We start from the raw sequence: 17962 nt of genomic DNA on the forward strand, positions 1-17962 counted from the left end.
GAACTTAGCAACTCCCCAGGCCATAGACTTGAGACATGGGAAGCCAATAGGGAAGGTTTCTGTGAGCTCAGCATTTTCCACAAAGAGAAGAATGAGTCCGTGTGTTCTGGAGACATGGACAGTCCCCTGTGAGATGACAGGCCTGGACCAGATGGCACAGTGTGGGTCCAGGGGACCCAGGATCTTGTTGGACCTTCTGACTCCAGGATGGAGAGGCTAGTGCTACACACTGTTTGTTGAGTGCAGAATTTGTTTGCTATTTGGTGTATCCCGTATACCTCTACCTGCCAACATTTTTGTATGTGTATTTTCAAGTTTTTGCTAGTACATCTACACACACCTTCGTATGCAAATATACAGCTAAATATATACATATGTATACAAACTAGAATCACCAGTTACATACACTTCAACAACCTGCATTTATTAGTGAATATATTTTGGACAACTATCATCAATCCATTTATTTGTTTTTTAGTCTTTTAAACAGCCAGGTAGGCTGGGTGTGGTGGCTCACGCCTGTAATCCTAGCACTCTGGGAGGCCGAGGCGGGTGGATCGTTTGAGCTCAAGAGTTCGAGACCAGCCTGAGCAAGAGTGAGACCTTATCTCTACTAAAAATAGAAAGAAATGATTTGGACAGCTAAAAATATATACAGAAAAAATTAGCCAGGCATGGTGGCGCATGCCTGTAGTCCCAGCTACTCAGGAGGCTGAGGCAGTAGGATTGCTTAAGCCCAGGAGTTCGAGGTTGCTGTGAGCTAGGCTGATGCCACGGCACTCACTCTAGCCCGGGCAACAAAGCGAGACTCTGTCTCAAAAAAAAAAAAAAAAAAAAATCTCCATTCTAATGAATCCCAAATTTACATCAGTAACTAGGTCAGTGTTATCTAGTGGAAATATAATATAAGCAATATATATGACTTTATGTTTTGTAGTAGCCACATCAAAAAAGGGTAAAAGATATGGGTAGAATTAATTTTAATATGTTCTGTTTAATCCAGTATATCAAATATTATTTCAACATGTAATGAAATAAAAATCAGATTTTATATTTTTTTCATATTAAGTCTTTGAAATCTGATGTGTGTTTTATGTTTACAGTACATCTCAATTCAGATTAGCCACATTTCAAGTGCTTAATAGCCACATGTGGCTACTGGACAGTGCAGCTTTTGTGAACTTCACTGATTTCCAGACTCTGTCTCTCCATTTGAATGTCTAATATGTATCTCAGAATTAATGTGTTTCTTGGAATTCATATCTATATCAACAAAAACAAAGCCTTTCTGTTCTAACGTCACTAGATCCAGGATCTAATCAGTTCTTACCTCCTCTGCTGCAGTCGCGGTGGTCCTGGCCATCACTATCTCTTGCCTAGGTTATTACACTAGCCTCCTGACTGGTTAGATCGCCACATGACTCTCTTTCTCTCCTCCTTCAGTTTGTTCAAGTCTGACCTTATCAGAGAAGTGTTCCTTGACTACCTTGTTTAAAGTGCAAACTTGAGGCCGGGCGCGGTGGCTCACGCCTGTAATCCTAGCTCTCTGGGAGGCCGAGGTGGGTGGATCGCTCGAGGTCAGGAGTTCGAGACCAGCCTGAGTGAGACCCCATCTCTACTAAAAATAGAAAGAAATTATCTGGCCAACTAAAAATATATATAGCAAAAAAAATTAGCCGGGCATGGTGGCGCATGCCTGTAGTCCCAGCTACTCGGGAGGCTGAGGCAGTAGGATCGCTTAAGCCCAGGAGTGTGAGGTTGCTGTGAGCTAGGCTGACGCCACGGCACTCACTCTAGCCCGGGCAACAGAGCGAGACTCTGTCTCAAAAAAAAAAATAAATAAATAAAGTGCAAACTTGGCTGGGCACAGTGGCTCATGCCTGTAAAACCAGCACTTTGGAAAGCCAAGGTGGGATGATCATTTGAGACCAAGAGATTTGAGACCAGCCTGGGCAACAAAGCGAGACCCATCTCTGCAAAAAATTAGCTAGGTGTAGTGACGTGCACCTGTAGTCCTAGCTACTTGGGAGGCTGAGCCAGGAGGATGGCTTGAGCCCAGGAGTTTGAGATTACAATGAGCTATGATGACGCCACTGCATTCTAGCCGAGGCAACAGAGTGAGACCCTGTCTCAAATAAATAAATAATGAAAAGTGAAAACCTCTTCTCCTTACACATATAAATATGTACCCATGTAAATTGGTATTTCCTTCTCCCTTCAATGCTTTATTTATTTATTGTTTTAGGGTTTTTGTTTTTGTGGCAGTTTTGAACTCCCGGGCTCAAGTGATCTTCCCACCTCAGCCTCCCTAGTAGCTGGGACTATAGGCACATGCCACCCTACCCAGCTTAGTTTTTAAGGTTGCCTGTCACCATTTCTCTTTGTTCAAAGAAGGTTTGATAGGAATTTTTACAGGATATATCTTTAGCCTTTTCAGTTCTTTCTATGGTTGATTCTGTGTTCACCTGTTTCTGAGTCTTTTTAAAAATCTGTTTTCCTGAGCAACAAAGAAGTGTGGCTTGTAACAAAGTGGTCATAGGGTCAAGATTGTGTAGATACTCAGGTGGCTGTGATAAAAGGATCAGGAAAATCTCCCTCATTTGACAGTTTAAAACCTAATGGAAATTTTCTAAATAAGGTAAAATCAATATAATTAATAACAAAATTTTATTTGACTTTATAAAGAGACAGTATATACTAGCAAATGTTTTTGGTTCATTGATTATATTGAGGCTTTTGTGAGAAAATGCTAGAAGAGGGAAAAGGGGATATAGATTATTACCAGCTCTATCCTCATGGCTGCTGTTGCCACAAAGTGCATTAGAAGTTGAATTTTACATTTTATTAATACTAGTTTGGAACTCCAGATAGACCACGTGTTATTTATCATATATTTATAATTTAATTTAAAATCATGTTTTCAGGATTCCCTGGAATTAAGAAAAACATCTGATATCACAGACTTAAAGGAAACATCCTGAGAGGTACGTCAGATGTATGAGCTTGCAGATACATGTCGGGAGAAATTGAAATAGTATTTGTTTTCTGTGTAGCATATGTAACCATACAGAATAATAGCTAAAAGGGACTTTAAGAAATCATCTGCTTTAGCCATTTGCCTTCAAACAAATAAATAAAACAATATAGAATATTAAAGCTCTTCATTTATTGAGATTTCAGTCTCAGTTTCATCAGAAACTCCTGGCATCTTACCTGTTCGATCCAAACTCATACTGATTTAATTTTCCATTTTCTTTCATTTTATTCCCCTATAGACAAAAGCAAAAAATGTTTTTGAAAATGTCATAAATTTGAAGAAGTAAGTAGCTGCTTTCACTGGTGCATTTTAATCTTTATTTTAATTTATTATATAATTTGCTTTGCATTTATTAAGATACCCTTATAATTCAGAGCACAACGAAGAATGAGGAAGTGGGAAGGTAGAGAAACAGGGAGGTGTCTAAGAAGCCAAGTTAGTTATAATGTTCTGAGGTCATTTACGTTTTCCTGCCTTCATTCTTTCTTCTAATGAGTTTATTCTGGCATCTCAACTCCAGAAGCAGAAGTATTGACAACAGCTGAAAGTGGCAATTGGAAACAGGGGAAGACTTCCAATAACAGTGATACTCAAAAAGATGCAGTGACTTGGGGCTTTTCGATGGATGTATTGTAATAGCACAGCAAAATATTTGTTTATGTTAAGGAAAATGTAAATTATTTTCTGTTAAAAAGATAATATGTTTAAGAACAATTTCCATCCAAAGTGCGCGGCGCGAGGGTGGGGGTGCCGCTGCCGCCCATTCCGGAGCGGGGCCGTCATGGCGGCCACGGCGCTTGCGCGACGAAGCCCCGCCCTCCCGCCGCTCTCGGAGCGCGCGACGCCTGCGCCTGCGCACGAGTCTGGCCGGGGCGGAGGGAGCCGGGAAGCGGAAGCGGCGAGCGCGCCTGGAGCGCAGCTGTTGGCGTGGGGGCGGCAGGAGCCGCAGAGCGGGCGGCCCAGACAAAGGCGACGGTGAGTGCAGCGCCAGCCCCGCGCCTCGCCCTCTCGGGCCCTTGCGCGGCGGCCTGAAGCCCCGAACCCCGGTCCCCGAGGGCTCCGCGGTGAGCGCGGCCCGGCCCTGCCAGCCGTGCGCTGCGGGCTGCGGGCTGCGCCTGCGGCTCCGCTTCCAGGTTTGGGCGAGGTCTCCTCCCCGAGGACCGCCCTTTGGTTTCGTCCGTTCTCTCTGAGGAACGGACGCGAGCGCAGCTCGGCATTCAGGCAGGCGGGCACTGAGGCGGCCGAGCGCCCGCCGCGGTGACACGGGAATGCGGACCCCTCCCCCACTTGGCGGGTCTGGCGGTCGCGAGGGTGGCGCGAGGGGCGGGCGGGGACGCCCGGGGTCTCCGGGTGCGGGTTGGCGGGGCGGGGACCCGGGCTCCGGAGCCCCGACTGTCGCCCGAGGCGCCGGCGCGTCCCGCCCGCGGGTCCCGCCGCGGAGCTCGCTGGGCTCGGAGCGAAAGTCCCGCCGCCGCGTCGGAGGAGCGCGGGCGACTCCGCAGGTGGTTTCACCGGCTGTGGCTGCGGGTTGCGACTTTGGTCCCGGGCGTGGTGGGTAGCGGCTCGCTCTGCCGCTTTAACAGCTGAAATAGCGGCGAAATCCACTGACTTAAATATGCACAAGAAACAGTGTTGAGATTCCTTATTACCTTGCAATTGTTTTAAATGATAAGGCTTCGTAGAGGAATTCGCAGGTGGTGCTGTGCAGCTTACAAAATTTATACGTTGAAGGGCTTGGAATACAGTAGATGCTCATTAAAATATTTGTTGAACGAATGAATCTGGAACCATCAGACAAAGCGGGTCTCACATCTAGTAAAGTTTAGGCACATACCCTTTTGACTAAGATTAAGGGAAAAACGTTGGCAAAAACCGTGTAGTTTTGTTTATATGCTTGTTTTTGATTTTTACCCAATATATGCATACTTTGGAACAATCAGTTACTCTCAGTGCTACTAAGATAGAAAATAAGTTTGAAATGTGAATTTTTTATTTTGAGAAAAATTGGTATACATTATCTATTTCTTAAAAACAGGCTTTATTATTTCTCATTTTCCTTAAAAATAATGGAGAACATAAAGAGGCGCTGGGATTGTATTTTGAGACCCAGCTTTATTTTTCATTGTGAATAAAGTTGTTTATGTGTTTTTGAGGGACTGCTATGGTCTTTAGTTTCTTTTCCAACTAGGGAGAACTGTAAACTGAAGGAGAAAAAAAAAAAACTAATGTTGCACTAATACAATTAAACATTACCATTTACTCAACAGATATTCATTAAACATCTGTTATGTGCTGTGATCTGTGTTGAGTGGTGTTTCTGGGGACGAACAAAACTCACAATAATCCTTTTTTAAAACGAGCATAAAGTTCTTATAATTGATGTTGCAGGTGGAGGCTGTCTTAAACGCCTAGTGCCTGCTTTAAGTTGGGAAAGATGGCAGGTGAACTGCAGGAACTGTAAATTCCTAACAGTCTATTTAAAAGTTAATAAGTAACTTAAAAGGGCTAAGATTATTGGGTCATGCTTTCATATTGTCTGTTTAGTAAAATCTATCTACATTTTAAAAAGAAGGGAGGAAGAGATTTAACAAACTGATGTTTTTATTATCTCTGTCTTACAAGAAGATTTTAGTACAGTGTGTTTATTGAAAGGTCGTGTATTTCTGGTTCTGTGTTCTGTAAATAATCTTTGCAACAACAATATTTTCTGTGTTTAAAAATCACTGATGATAAACATTGGATTCCTTTTCCATAAGAAACGTTTTTAAATAAAGCACCATTTCAGGAATTTTATTTTGTCCTTTTTTTACTATTTACAAACAAATACAGTATTAACTTGATAGTGCTGAAATTGGAAGGATTATTAGTAATAATTTGTGGTTCCATATATGGACTTTACCTGTAGTTTTACAACTGATAAAACTGCTTATTAAAAAGAGGGTGAAATTTTTAGTATTGCATTTATTCTAAGGTTGCATTGCCTATTTTTATCTTATTTATGTATGTTTAAAAACAATATTTGGCCTCTTCAGAAGTCTGAGTTAATGCACTCCAAAGCCAATCTTGATCTTTACAAAATAATGTAGATTACTATTTTTTTTTGCAGTTAGCTTTTGAATTTTGGTGGACCCTTTTGACTTGTCAATGCTTAAAATAGTTTATACATTGTTGAAAATAATGTATACGTTCAAATAGAACTTTTAGGTTTTAGACTTATTGGCTGTTAGCTTTTTATGATTGTTGTTCCTAGGAATAATAAGGAAAGGAATCCCTCAAATTTTAGTGGTAGAGAGTTGTGAGAGTTTTTCTTTAAATGTGTATTTCTTGGAGGAGGAAATGTGTATTTCTTGACAGTTTACCGCTATCAGTCTGGTGTTGATAAGAATCTAATAGTGATGATACAGAGCAGTGGAAGCAGGCTGTGGTGCGTTAAATAAAAAGTTCCTGGCATGTTTTTTTGGATAAGCGCGTCATCAGAATTCTTGACAATCAACAGCATTGAGACATGTTAAAATAATTTTTCCAAGAAATCAGGATTCATAATGAATATTTTGTGTACTTTAGAAAACACTGTACATGTTTTTAAAGTATTATTCCTGTGTTGGAGTAGTTCATAATGTTTTGAGGCTGAGTAAATTCCAGGATTATCCTATTTTGTAATTGTTGGAATATTTGAAATGTTGGTGTTTTCTTCATCGAGGTAGATGTGTCTGCTGGGGGTGGGGGTGGTTCATTTTTTTGTAAGACCCTTCAGAGTGATCTAGAAGGAATTTCTTTTTTTTTTTTTTTTTTTTTTGAGACAGAGTCTCACTTTGTTACCCGGGCTAGAGTGAGTGCCGTGGCATCAGCCTAGCTCACAGCAACCTCAAACTCCTGGGCTTAAGCGATCCTACTGCCTCAGCCTCCCGAGTAGCTGGGACTACAGGCATGAGCCACCATGCCCGGCTAATTTTTTTTTTTTTTGTATATATATTTTTAGTTGGCCAGATAATTTCTTTCTATTTTTAGTAGAGACGGGGTCTCACTCTTGCTCAGGCTGGTCTCGAACTCCTGACCTCAAGCGATCCACCCGCCTCGGCCTCCCAGAGCTAGGATTACAGGCGTGAGCCACCGCGCCCGGCCTAGAAGGAATTTCTTTTCTCTCAGATGTAATTAATCTAGTGATTAAGAATGATGCTAATGTGGAATTTGCAGCTGTGCCCATGTTTGCCTGTGTAGATTGTGAGAGTTTATTAATTAGCATTTGTAGAAAACATTTTTGAATTTTAAAATTTTTATTTAAATGCTATATAACAAATTTCTCATGTTTATTGTCTAGTATAGGTTTTTATTATGTTTTTAATTCCCAGTTGTCTTTTTAAAAAACATGAAAATGTTTAGGTTTCTCATCTGTTTTAGGATGAATCTGGGATTTTTTTAAGATTTTATGAGATTTTTCACTCACAATGAAACATGCTTATTGCTTTTGATTTATTGTAGTGTTTTTTTTTTTTTTTTTTTTTAATTTTAGAGACAGGGTCTCACTCTGTCACCCGTGCTGGAGTGCAGTGGCATGTCTATCACTCACTGCAACCTCAGACACCTGGGCTCAAGCGATCCTCCTACCTCAGCCTCCCGAGTAGCTGGGACTACAAGCTTGCACTGCCATGCCCAGCTAATTTTCAAATTTTTTGTAGAGACAAGGTGTTGCTATGTTGCCGAGGCTGGTCTGGAACTCCTAGCCTCTGGGTCCCAAACTGCTGGGATTACAGGTACTAGCCACCCCACCTGGCCTGTTTTAGTGTTTTTTTATCTCAGTTTTTATGAAACAAATATTTTAACATTTTATTGAATGTTAAATGTTAGTAATGTTTTAGGTCTGTGTCAGAATGGGGCATTGTAGGTTCTCTGTGTATTCTTGAGAGGAACTGAGTAAAACGTGCTTATCCTTAAAGCTTGCTTGTTAGTTAGGTGATAGCATTTTTTCTGATTTTTTTCATACTTCCTGGAAAAACTTGGAATTTAGCATATTAAATATTGACTTGCTGCCTCAGTTCAAAGCTTAAGTATGCTTGAATCTTTCTGTAATACTACCAGATTATGAATGGAGTAGAATTTAGTTGAGACTGCTCTGTGACTGCATCCAAATGGGGTTTCTGGATTGAAATGCCAAAAAGACTTGGTAATAAATTGTCTCTATTGTCTTTATCTTGACACTGTAAAATACCTGTAAATGTATTCCAGTCAAAATTACAGTAACACATGCTCACTCCTTTTCCTAGAATGCATTAGATAAGCCCGCATTAAATAGAGGTGACTTTGAAAATGACTAAATGGTGAGCCCTGATATTTCTATTTTGTCGCCTGCCCGCTTAGAAACTCACGCTAAGATTTCTTATGACATCTTCCATGATCAAATTTTGTACTTGTACTCAAACATAAAATGACTTTTGTTTTATTTGACTTAATAATTTGCTTTCACTTTTTGCTTAGTAAAGCAAAAATGGATTTTTGCTACATCTAGCATTGTGTATATTTTATGCCTTACATGTAGTGGGAATTTATGGGTATCTGTGGAACTAGTATGTTCAGAGGATGGGACTTGGTAAGGCTTAAGCAGAAAACAGTTTTCACTGTGCCTTCAGACCCTCTATAGATTCAGTCTCTACCTCTGGATGAGCTCTTAGTAAGATCAGGTAGCTTTTCCAGTAACTTTCAGGTAATAAAAACTCTTGTGGTTACTTGTCATTCATAATCTTATTTTAGTCATTAGAAGGTACAGTTTAGTATAATCAGTGTTGAGACTCTCACACAATTCTGAACTTTCCTTTGGTTCCCACTGTTTCAGACCTAGAAGCCTGCTTTGGAGGAAGATTCCTACTTGATCTCTCTTTTTGCTTTGCCAGATTCTCTTCAGTATGACATCCTCACCTGCTCAGGGTCCAGCTCAGTGGGAAAAGGGATTGAGGGGAAAGGTATGGTTTATTTTAGCTCATCTGATTGTGATCTGGCATTTTTGCCTTGTGAGTTGGACAGGTTGTTCAAAGCTGACTGACTCCCTAGGACTGCTGGAAATAGTTTTCTTGAGAATTCTATTCGGCTTCCTCTACTCTGGCCCACAGGCATCCTCCAGGTTTCTTGAACCTGCCAAGCGCAGGCTTGCTTTCATGCCCTCAGGGATAGAGCATTGTTTCACTCACTGCAGAGTCCCCAGGACCGTGGCTGGCTCGTGATGGGCACTCACAGTTCCTGAATGAATGGCTGCTTGTCTTGTTACTCCTGATTCTGGTTACAGCCTATATGCATGTTTCTGTAACAAAAGTATTTGAACTTCACTTAAAACTGTATAGTCCTGTAAGAATTAAGTAGAAACAAATTTAGATACAAGAATATAAAGTAAGTTTCAAGTCAATTGTTGTGTATGGGAAGTGAAAATACACAGTGAAATGGTAAGGAACAGAGGAGATGGGAAAGGAATGAAGAGAGCTAAGGCAAATGAAATAAAGAAGAGGAAAACCTGGTTTGGAAATAGGGTGACAACATGTAAAAAATGTATTTTGGGCTTGCCCCATATTTCTTTTAAGTTACATTTGTTGAGTTCTGAGTGTTGGTGATTTTCATGGACTAGACACTTCAAGTTGGACTATATGATACCCTTCTTTTTATCAGAGATGTAGGCTCAGGTGAGATCAGAAGCCAAAACTTCATTGTTCTTCTGTGTTTTGCTCAACACAGAAACAACTTTAACAACTCTTTTTGTTAAAGAAAGGGAGAAATTACTGAGAAAGCCTAATGGTATTCTTAGCAGTTTTTATTTTTTTTGTCGAAACCTCCAATAGAAGTCTCATAGTTTTAGGGAGGGATTTTCAGTGTACAAAAATGTATTGGTATGCCTGTCCTCTTGGTACTGTACCACCTATTTAGTCCCCCTTAAAAAAGGAGAGGAATATAAGTACATTTATTGTTTTGCACGGTAAATTAGCAGCTAGCTACAGTAATCACAAGTTTATTGAGTACTATTAAATGCGTATACTTATTTGTGCTCTTAAATGAAAAAAAAAAAGAAAGAAAAATGCTTGTACAGACTTAAATGCATTGTCTAAAAATGCAGTTTAACTGATATTTAGTTGGGAAATGAGAGTGCAAGGGGAATTAATGATATGCAGATTTTTAGTATTTCATTCTGCTAAGACAAGATTTTTGTCTTTTAACCTTTTTCCCTGAGCTGTAGGTCTCATTTCCTGTTGGTTGATTAAAAAAAAAAATCTTTTAGATAAATTGTTGAAATGAGTAGCTCAGTAGTTCCTGAATGAATAAATAATTTTATGTGCAAGTATAAATTCTCCTTAAACCAGTCTCCACAGTTTACTATTTTTGTGTAATATGCAAAAATTTGTCTTTATTGACTTGGGGGACTTTTATGTGGCCATAATGTGGACTTGGTTTTCATGGCTATAGGGAGTGTGGATGTATATGTGTGTATTTCTTTACAGTTTTTGTAATATGAGCATGTAATTTAGACTGATATGCTGATATTTTACTTTAACTCCTAAGCACTAATTTGAACAAAAATCCGATTTGGTATTATATTTTTGTTTCATGTTAAAATAAACATGACCTTTATAATTCTTAAAAAGTCTGTTTACATACCAAATAAAATGATTTTGGATGATACACTAGAAGTGTTTGCCTATGGTTTTGAAATAATCCTAGCCTGAACAACATAGTGAATCTATTTTATGGACTAATTAGGTCATCTTCATTAGAATTCAACATTGACGTACTTGAATTCATATGTTAGCATTTCATGTATGAAGTAATCATCTTGGGTTAATAAGATCCTTATTTCTGAGCTGGTGTGTAGTCCTACCACTAAGTTAATTTCAGCTGTAGTCACAGTTTTTTTTTAAAAAGAGACATGGTTTTGCTCTGTTGCCCAGGCTGGAGTGTAGTGGTGTGATCATAACTCCTGGGATTGTTGTAGCTAGCTGTTAATTTACCATGCAAAACAATAAATGTACTTACATTCCTCTCCTTTTTTAAGGGGGGACTAAATAGGCAGTACAGTACCAACAGGACAGGCATACCAATACATTTTTGTACACTGAAAATTCCTCCCTAAAACTATGAGACTTCTATTGGAGGTTTTTACATTGGCAATCTCCTGCCATTGCCTCTTGACTAGCTGGGACTACAGGCGTGTACCACCGTGCCCAGCTGAGCAGAATTTTTTTTTTTTTTTTTTTTTTAGAGATGGGGTCTTGCTGTGTTGCCCAGGCTGGTCTTGAATTCCTGGGCTCAGGAGATCTTCCTGCCTCTGACAACCTCTCAGACAATCTCACCTTTGCTCATTACACTCTATCCAAGTTAGTCTGTTCAATTTCTCAAACATGCCATGCTTGTTCTTGCCTTAGGACTTTTACACTAGTTGTTTCCTTTGTCTGAATGGTCTTTCCCAGATCTGGAGCCTGGCCCCTTAACTTTAAGGTCTCAGCTTAAGTATCACCTAACTCACCACTCAGTTTAAAATAGCTTCCCCATTTCCCCATTACTGTTTTAATTTCTTCATGGCATTTCTCAGTCCTTGAAATTATGTATTTTTATATATATTTCTTTTTTTTTTTTTGAGACAGAGTCTCACTCTGTTGCCCGGGCTAGAGTGAGTGCCGTGGTGTCAGCCTAGCTCACAGCAACCTCAAACTCCTGGGCTTAAGCAATCCTACTGCCTCAGTAGCTGAGGACTGCCTGAGTAGCTGCCTGAGTAGCTGGGACTACAGGCATGCACCACCATGCCCGGCTAATTTTTTTTCTCTCTATATATATTTTTAGTTGGCCAGATAATTTCTTTCTATTTTTAGTAGAAACGGGGTCTCGCTCTTGCTCAGGCTGGTCTTGAACTCCTGACCCTGAGTGATCCACCCGCCTCAGCCTCCCAGAGGGCTAGGATTACAGGCATGAGCCACCGGGCCGGCATGTATGTATTTCTTATGAGTGCAGGGAACTCCTTTGTCTTGTTCCTTGTTGTCCACAATGCCCAGAACGCTACCTGGTACCAAACAGGTGTGCAGTAAAGTGCTGAATGGATGAAACCAGGTACCAGTCTCATCTGTTCTGTCATGAATGATTTTAGTGTACTAGTATTTTAAACTGTCAACAGCATATTTCTTCTAACCTGGGGAAGACAGAAACTGGATCAGTCAGACAAAAGCCTGGTTTTAGAAAAGGGTGAGACAGTCTGGGACCTGCTCTGGTCCTCAGGGTGTCCCGTGGAGCCAGTGGTGCTGGCGTCGGTGGGTGCCTGTGCCTCTCGCTCGACTGCGCCCGGTGCCTCGTCTGCAGCTTGGACTGCCCGTGGGGGGACAGTTATAACACGGGAACAGGCAAAAGCTGCAGATCAGGGCTCTTTCTTTCAAAAGAGGTGGTGGTTCAGTATTTATCAGGAGACCACTGGGTGGGCCCATGTGAAATTGCTGGTTTTTGCTTGAATATTGGCATTTTCTTATGTTTTAACCTAGTAGAGTTACTTGGTTTGGTTTAAAGATAATTTCTTCATAGGAGTTAGTGAAATTACCTCAGTGCTTTACCTTTTTTCTTTTTCAAAATTATGTTCCCTTCATATCTGATGATTACTTGAGATTCATTTAATGCATAAAATTAGCTATTTATATGTTTGTATGTTAATTATTTAACTGTACATCTAATAGTTTAGCTTATTCCAAAGCAGGCACAAAAGATCTTCAGATTCCTCTGAGAGTGTTCTTGGTATTGCTGCTGAGCAGTAACTAAGCCTTTTGAAAGGTGTTCCTTTTCTAGTCAAGAAAGCAGATCCGATTCAGTTAGTGATATAGCATTATCTACCCTTTTTTTTCCCCCAGAATGATTTACATAAATACGTCTGAGTTCAGTTCTTTGGTTTTTTTTTTTCTGGCTTTTTTCTTCTTTTGCCCATTATTACTCTCGAAGTGCTTGCTTACATTTTCTGATCATTTACTTCTGCTACTCCGTGATTTCTTCTACAAATAAATGTCACTAAATCAATGAAATGATTTTGTCTTGTTTCTCGAGTTTTTTCCTGTTATCTTTCTTGTGGTTACCTGGACATTCCAGCCCATTTCCAACCCTCCCCCCAGCTCTCCAGTAAAGAGACATGAAATTACAGGGATCATTTTCTTATCTGAGGAAGTTTATTGTTTAAAAATTGAACTTTGTTGGCTCAGGGGAATTTATTGCTATTTCTTGAGCAACATTTGCTTTATGTTAATTCTGAATAAGTGGATTTGAACTGGTGGTATTGAATTATTATAAAATATGATACCCACGTTTCCTATTCTTTAACTCAAATTGTTCTTTCTCTTATGTACATGTGAAAAAAAAGTGTTTAACGTAGAGCATCAGAAAGTACATACAAGGTAAAGAAGAAACCTTTACGCCTACCACCGCGAGATAACCAACCGCTGGTAATATTTTGATGCGTGTCCTTCCAGATAAATCAGTGAATGTATGCTTTTTCACAAAAGTAAGGTCTTATTATACACACTATTCTATAACATTTTGCCTTAGCAAACGTTATCATCATATAAGCATTGTTTTTTGTTACTTTAGTTTGAAAGAGTCTTACTGGAAAGTGAAAATTTTGTTTGACAAGGGTAAAGCTGTCAGTAAAGTTGTGATTAAAAACAATGGTGTTTATGGAGAGCAGAATGTGGCAGAGTCAACTGGAGACAAGAATTACTTAAGCAGTAATTTTTTTCTTAAGAGCTCTCTCACCATTGTACAATAGCCTGATTGTTTTATACTAGCTAACAAAAACCGTTCCTGACTCTATGTAAAGTAGAATTATTTTAAATAGCCATATGGTGAAATATGGGCCTGTAAATATGTTCATATTTTTTAGACTGTGCAAGTCCTACTGATGTCTTAATATTAAAAACTTCTAGAAGAAAAATGTGTTTTTTTGACAGACTTCATCTATGTGTAGTATGACAGTTTTATTAGATATTGCTACCCTTTTTATGTGTCAGAGTGAGGGAGTTCTTAGAAAAAGAAAATTTAGCATGTAAGAATTTTTATGTTAATGTTTTATTTGACTTTTGTTTTATGACTGTGAAAATTCTTGTGGAAGAATTGCTGATATGTATTGGTGTATTGCATTCTTGGAAATTACCAGTCCCAATCTTGTCAAGTAATTGTTTAGGTCTTAAGGTAGCAATTTTTTTTTTTTTTTTTTTTTTGAGACAGAGTCTCACTCTGTTGCCTGGGCTAGAGTGCCGTGGCATCAGCCTTGCTCACAGCAACCTCAGACTCCTGGGCTCAGGCAATCCTCCTGCCTCAGCCTCTCGAGTAGCTGGGACTACAAGCATGCACCACCATGCCTGGCTAATTTTTCTATATATTTTTTTAGCTGTCCGTATAATTTCTTTTTATGTTTAGTAAAGATGGGGTCTCGCTCTTGCTCAGGCTGGTCTCGAACTCCTGAGCTCAAACGATCTGCCCGCCTCGGCCTCCCAGAGTGCTAGGATTACAGGCGTTGAGCCACCATGCCCGGCCAGCAATTTTTTTTTTTGAGACAGCTAGAGTGCTGGTGGAGTCGTCAGATCTCACTGCAACCTCCTACTTCTTGACTCAAGTGATCCTCCTTAGGCATGCGCCACCATGCCCGGCTAAGTTTTTATGTTTGTGGTAGAGATGGGGTCTCACTCTTGCTCAAGCTGGTCTTGAACTCCTGAGCTGAAGGGATCCTCCTTTGGCCTCCCAGAGTGCTGGGATTATAGGCGCCAGCCACTGCACTGGGCCTTAAAGTAGCAATTTTTAAAGCCAATCAAAGATCCTTTAAGGGTTTTATGATTTAAATGTTTTTTCCTTTGCCACAGGAAAGGTCCCTGTTACCTAGGGTAGAGTAGGCTGTTGATGTTTTGCCTTGTTTTTAGCTATGTCGTTTTCTGTGTTGTAGTACTGCTTGCTCGCAAGCTCTTGTAGTCTTTTTCTGTTCAGTAGCCATTTCTCTTACCCCGCAATGCTACATCCTGGACAGTGCATGTGTTGCGGAAAGCACTTCTCACATGGTAAAGAAAAATAAAAAGCAGTGTAGTTACTGAGAAATGATGTATTTCTTGTTTAGAGACTGGCAGTGTGGTCACTAAAAAATGTTTTTCATCCACATTATGTTTGTGAATGGATATGCAGGTGTCTCTGTTTGTTGGAAGGTAAAGTGAATCTTGAGATAAATTCGAGAAAAGTGTTTAGAATTATTCCATACATTTTGCTGTTTTAAAAATTATTTTTTAAAAAGTTTCATTCCACAGTGAGTTTTTAGCTTCCTCTTTTTATATTTATTTTGTGTTTGTAAACTGTTCTAAAGAAGCTTAGAAACTAGTCACACAGTAAATGGCAGAACCCACATTTGAAGTCCTTTCTGATTTTTCAGAATCAGTAAGCTTGGGAAGCGCTGTACAGTGGCAGAAAGAATATGGACTTCGGAGTTAGACACACCTCAGTTTGATCCCTAACTCTGGCACATATTTGCTGCGTGGCAAGTTCTTACCCTTGGTGATTTTTCTTTTTCTTTTCATTTAAGTGAGGGTAATAGGCTAATTAAGATTAAATGAAGTAATACACATAAAGCACTTGGCTTGTAGAAGATGCTGATAAATGTTTCATTTCCTTTCTGCCACACCTTATGGTTTTAAAATATCTTGGGAGCCACTTGGACGTTTCACTTGAAAGTGAATTGCAGTCAGGAAACTGGAAATAGACGTAACCCAGGTGGACTCATATTGTAGTGACCCTCTTAATTTCCCTGTCTGAGAAGCAGAGTGGGTCTTATAACCGTTCAAAATATTTGACTTCAAGGCAGGTTTTATTGTTAAAAGCTGAAATGGAACCCATTGGGATGAGTTAATTATTGCTGACCAAAATGGTGAGAAAGTAACTATTTCTACATTTCCTGAGAAATTGAAGCATTGGTGCTGTATGCATAAAGATGGTAAATTTTAAAGGCTAAGAACTGACCCTTTGAAAAGAAATATATGATGAAAATAGGAGGGGAAAGTGTTTAACCAATAATAAAATTTTTTTTATCAGATTTAAGAGATGGTGCTGATTCAGACATGCGCACAGTGACACAGGTGCTAAATGCAGTGCTGGAGGGAGTACAGATCTGTGGAACCTGTTTCAGAAGCACTTTGGCAGTGTCACAGAGCAGAACTTAGTACTTCCGAGAGTACGTCCTAAGTAACCGATTTTTCTGTTTTGCGGGAATGAGGGAAGAAATTATTTTTTTTTCCTGTAACAGCCTTATTGAGATTACTCATATAGCATAATCACTTTTTTAAAGTCCATAAGTCAGTGTTATACAGCCGTTGCCACTATCTAATTTTTCAATATTTTCATCCCCCCCCCCCAAAAAAAAAGAAATTAGTAGTCATTCCCCATTCTTCCCTCTCCTCAGCCCCTGGCAACCACTAACATATTTCGTCTTTCTAGATTTGCTTCTTTGGATATGTGGTATAAATGGAATTATATGCTGTGTGGCCAACTGGCTTTTTTTCATTTCACATAATGTTTCAAGTGTGATCTGGACAGTGTATGTCAGTACATCATTCTCTTTTATGGCTAAATATTATTCCATTGTAGGATATACAACATTTGACTTATCTATTCACTGATGAATAGATAGTGAGTGAGTGAACCCAAACAACTATGATGAACAACGCTGCTATGAAAATTCACGTACAGGTTTTTTTGTGTGGATATGTTTTTTTTTTTTTTTTGAGACAGAGTCTCACTCTGTTGCCCGGGCTAGAGTGAGTGCTGTGGCGTCAGCCTACCTCACAGCAACCTCAAACTCCTGGGCTCAAGCAATCCTTCTGCCTCAGCCTCCCGAAACCTGGGACTACAGGCATGCGCCACCATGCCCGGCTAATTTTTTTCTATATAGATTTTTAGCTGTCCAAATCATTTCTTTCTATTTTTAGTAGAGACAGTATCTCGCTCTTGGTCAGGCTGCTCTCGAACTCCTGAGCTCAAACGATCTGCCTGCCTTGGCCTCCCAGAGTGCTAGGATTACAGGCGTGAGCCACCGCACCTGGCCATCAAATCTCAATTTAGTGAATCTTTTTTGATTTCAGACCAGGTTCCCTTCACAATATTGACTATGAGATTGCAGTCTAAGAATTTTGAATTTTTTTTGTCAAGCAAGAAAAAAATTATCTATAATCCTAGTATGTGTGGTTTCCAAAATCATGCTAACTCAAGTAATTTGTCTCTTTTTTTCGTATGTGCTCTTAACATTATCACAAGCTATATAATACCTCCTGTTGATATTTGTCTGATTGAAAGGTTTTCTTGGTGTGCTATTTCCCCAGCAAAGGAATGTGTGTAAAGAGGTCTCTGAAACCACTAGCTCTAGCCAGTGCTAACACTAAGGAGTTAAGATCCTGTGTACATCCAGTGTTCCCACAGCACTTCTCTGAACCAAGGACAAATGACAGACTGTTTTAGTCGTGATGTACAGTCAGCCCATGGGTTCTGTATTCATGGATTCAACCAACTTTCTTGTCATTATTTGCTAAACAATGCAGCATAACAACTATTTACATAGAATTTGCATTGTATTAGGTAGTATAAGTAATCTAGTGATGATTTAAAGTATACAGGAAGATGTGTGTGGATTATATGCAAATACTGTGCCATTTTATATAAGGGATTTGAGCATCCTCAGATCTTGGTATCTGCAAGGAGTCCTAGAACCAGTCCCCCAGGGATACCAAGGGACAGCTGTAACTGATTACTCCTTTTAGATGTAATTTATTCGTTTGAGCTATGAGAGACTTAATATTAACTAATCCAACCCATTTATTTTTTAAGATATGATTAGGGCCCAGAAATCTTAGCACTGTACTCCAGGTTTTTGGTCTTTAGTCTGGTCATGCTGATATTTGCTGATAA

The 17962-nt window shown here is 39.7% G+C and overlaps 1 long non-coding RNA gene across 8 annotated transcripts in view; it reads left to right on the top strand.

The window, feature by feature from the left end:
* Positions 1–2938: 2938 nt before the first annotated feature.
* Positions 2939–17962, top strand: part of LOC123624955 — a 28496-nt gene continuing 13472 nt past the window's right edge. For 5 of the 8 annotated variants that reach the window (XR_006730309.1, XR_006730313.1, XR_006730308.1 and 2 more), the window contains exons 1-3: positions 3988–4012; positions 15441–15562; positions 16097–16235. This is a non-coding gene — a long non-coding RNA (uncharacterized LOC123624955). Of the gene's footprint in view, positions 2985–3979; positions 4013–15440; positions 15563–16096; positions 16236–17962 lie in introns of those variants that run through there. The other 3 variants (XR_006730306.1, XR_006730311.1, XR_006730310.1) reach the window with 3 other exon arrangements.

The sequence above is a fragment of the Lemur catta genome, chromosome 20 (assembly GCF_020740605.2).
Source record: "Lemur catta isolate mLemCat1 chromosome 20, mLemCat1.pri, whole genome shotgun sequence".
Classification (NCBI taxonomy): domain Eukaryota; kingdom Metazoa; phylum Chordata; class Mammalia; order Primates; family Lemuridae; genus Lemur; species Lemur catta.